This window comes from Eschscholzia californica, unplaced genomic scaffold (genome assembly GCF_041429995.1).
Source record: "Eschscholzia californica isolate CP2 unplaced genomic scaffold, dmEscCali1.0.p SCAF_2, whole genome shotgun sequence".
Taxonomy (NCBI): domain Eukaryota; kingdom Viridiplantae; phylum Streptophyta; class Magnoliopsida; order Ranunculales; family Papaveraceae; genus Eschscholzia; species Eschscholzia californica.
In genome coordinates, this window is record NW_028238309.1 from 21,005,598 (window position 1) to 21,008,202 (window position 2,605).

At 35.5% G+C, this 2,605-nt stretch overlaps 1 non-coding gene across 1 annotated transcript; it reads right to left on the reverse strand.

Moving 5' to 3' along the window:
- Positions 1-1,604: 1,604 nt before the first annotated feature.
- TRNAN-GUU (transfer RNA asparagine (anticodon GUU)) lies at positions 1,605-1,678 on the reverse strand. The gene has a single exon. It is a non-coding gene; the product is annotated as a tRNA-Asn (tRNA).
- Positions 1,679-2,605: the final 927 nt, after the last annotated feature.

Here is a 2,605-nt window from a genome sequence, read left to right on the forward strand (position 1 = left end):
AATTCTTTATTTTTCTTTAAATTTTAAATCGATATAATTTTTGTTTGAGATGTCGGATTTCTATAAAAATTGTATATTTAGAAATGATTTTCATTAGCTTTCTAACAAGATCCACTTTCAATAATTTTTTTTCAAAAAAAAAACCTAGAAAAAAACGGCGTTTTTTCCTTTACGTTTTTCTGCAAACGTGTTTGCAACAATTTGTTATGCAAACGTGTTTGCAACAATCTGTTAAGCAAACGTGTTTGCCACACTCTGTTATGCAAATGTGTTTGCATCAATCTGTTCTACAAACGTGTTTGCAAAAATCTGTTCTGCAAACGTGTTTGTAACAATCTGTTCTGGGGTTTGAATCAAACTAGGGATTGAGTCATGGGGTTTAAATCAAACTGAGGTTTTGTTATATTTAGTGAAATTTAAGGTTCATGGTGGGTATGATTGTATTATCTGATTATGATTTTGATAAAATTGCAGGGTTCTTTCAAATTTTGCATTTTAACTTTAGGGTTAAATAAATATGAAGATCTCTTGAAGCTGGAGAACTCGTGAAGATGACGAATGGGGTAAGAAGAAGATTGGATCAGAAGAAGATTGGAATCGAAGAGGATTGGATTCGAAGAAGAATCAAGAAGATGAAGATTCGAGAAGAAGAAGAATGAAAATAAGTCCAAAAAAATTCTGAATTTTAGAGGGATAAAGTTTTAGTTGGTCAGGGTATTTTAGAAATAGAAAAAATAGAAAATGACCTTAATGGTAATTACTAATATTATTTTAAACTTTGCAAGTTATGATATTTTTTTGAACCCAAACAACCATTTTCCCTTATGAAAATGTGTCCATCCATGACATAGTACAAATGATTTTTATGTTCCAACTGTCTCAACTGCTCTTGGGAGAAATATGGGAGGTGATGGGTCAATAAATGTTGACCGAACTCCCCCATTTATTTGTTTATTTTTTGCCAGCGCTTTGGGGAAAGCTAAATAGTTTCCGTGGTGTGAAATAAAAAACCCTCCACCTCACCTCACCCCCCTCCACCTCACCTCTCTCTCTCTCCACCTCAGCTCTCTCTCTCTCTCTCTCCACCTCACCTCTCTCTCTCTCTCTCTCCACCTCACCTCTCTCTCTTTTACGATTAGGTCGCCGGCCGGAAAATTTTCCTGTCGGCGACCATGAAAAAAATAAAAAAAAATTTCACTCCCTCTCTCTCTAGAAACTCTGGCGTAGGGAAACCCCTTCGTCGGAGTTTCTAGAGAGAGAGAGTGAGTGAAATTTTTTATTTTATTTTTTTCATGGTCACCGGCCGGAAAATTTTTCGTTCGGCGACCTAATCGGAGAAGAGAGAGACAGAATGGTAGGGAGTGAGAAGATGAGGTGGAGAGAGAAGATGAGGTGGGGGGTTTTTTATTTTTTTCCTCTAACAACAACTTACAAAATAAAATTGTCAAACAAAATTGACCAATTTTTTACCAAGTCTTCACAACCCGGAAACTATTTTGCTTTCCCCAAAACGCTGGACTTATTTTTTTAGGTCGATATTACTAGTTGTTTTTTACAACATCAAGAGCAAGAAAGAAAAAAAAAGAGAAAGTAAGAACAAAAAACGCTAGAAGGAGGGCTTGAACCTCCGACCTTGTGGTTAACAGCCACACGCTCTAACCAACTGAGCTATTCCAGCTTGGTCTGACATTGATATTATTTAAGTTTATATACCAAGTTCCCTAATGCTTTTTCATCAAAAAAAAAAAAAAAAAAGTTCCCTAATGCTTGGTCCCCTAGCAAACTTTGGCCCATTCTCTGATCTCACGCAAATGTTTGATAAAATGTTAACCATACGCTCTCACTTGTCTCCCACTCTATTATGGTGCCAAAATATAGAGATAAGCATGTTACAACTCAATTACTTAGGTTTCAGTATATTTTCAGACAATCTTGATGATAATCAATAGTGTCCTTGTCAAAATAGTTGAAGTACGAGAAAAGCCCAATACCTTGGCCTTTCATATATTCAAAATCGAATCAACGATAGTGTGCTTACATTTAAAGGAAAAGCCCAACCAACTATTGCACGATATTCCTGCGTTTTGTCTAAAGTACAAGCGAGGAAAAGTTGGAAAAAGAGAAGGGTTATCTGCCCTTTCTAATGCATAAAAAACACTCATAAATGAATAACCGTCGCCAATTGCATGACTTTCCTTGAAAATTAGGTATCTAACACCATGAATAGTTCGATATTTGATTAAATGAAGTTTCCACAATGGCTTGTTATCTGAGAATCTCTAACTACCTATCCTGGACAAGTATTTATATACAGTCATGGCCTTTTATCTAAACCCGAAAGAAACACAGGGACGATAAGATGGTCTCGGAGTTGAAAATCACCGCCTTTTTTATCAGTCACAATGGTCGAAAAAAACAGTTTGTTGTAGGTAGAAATAAATCTCAAAGAATATTAGTCGTTTCTGATTCAGTTATGAAATTTGGAGCTCGAAAATTAACAAGATGATTTAAGTCATTGTGGAACTATTGAGATACATGGAGATGTTAGGCTCTTATAGTTTCATGTGAGCATAATTTTAGGTCTAATTCGTCTTGTATTTCATGT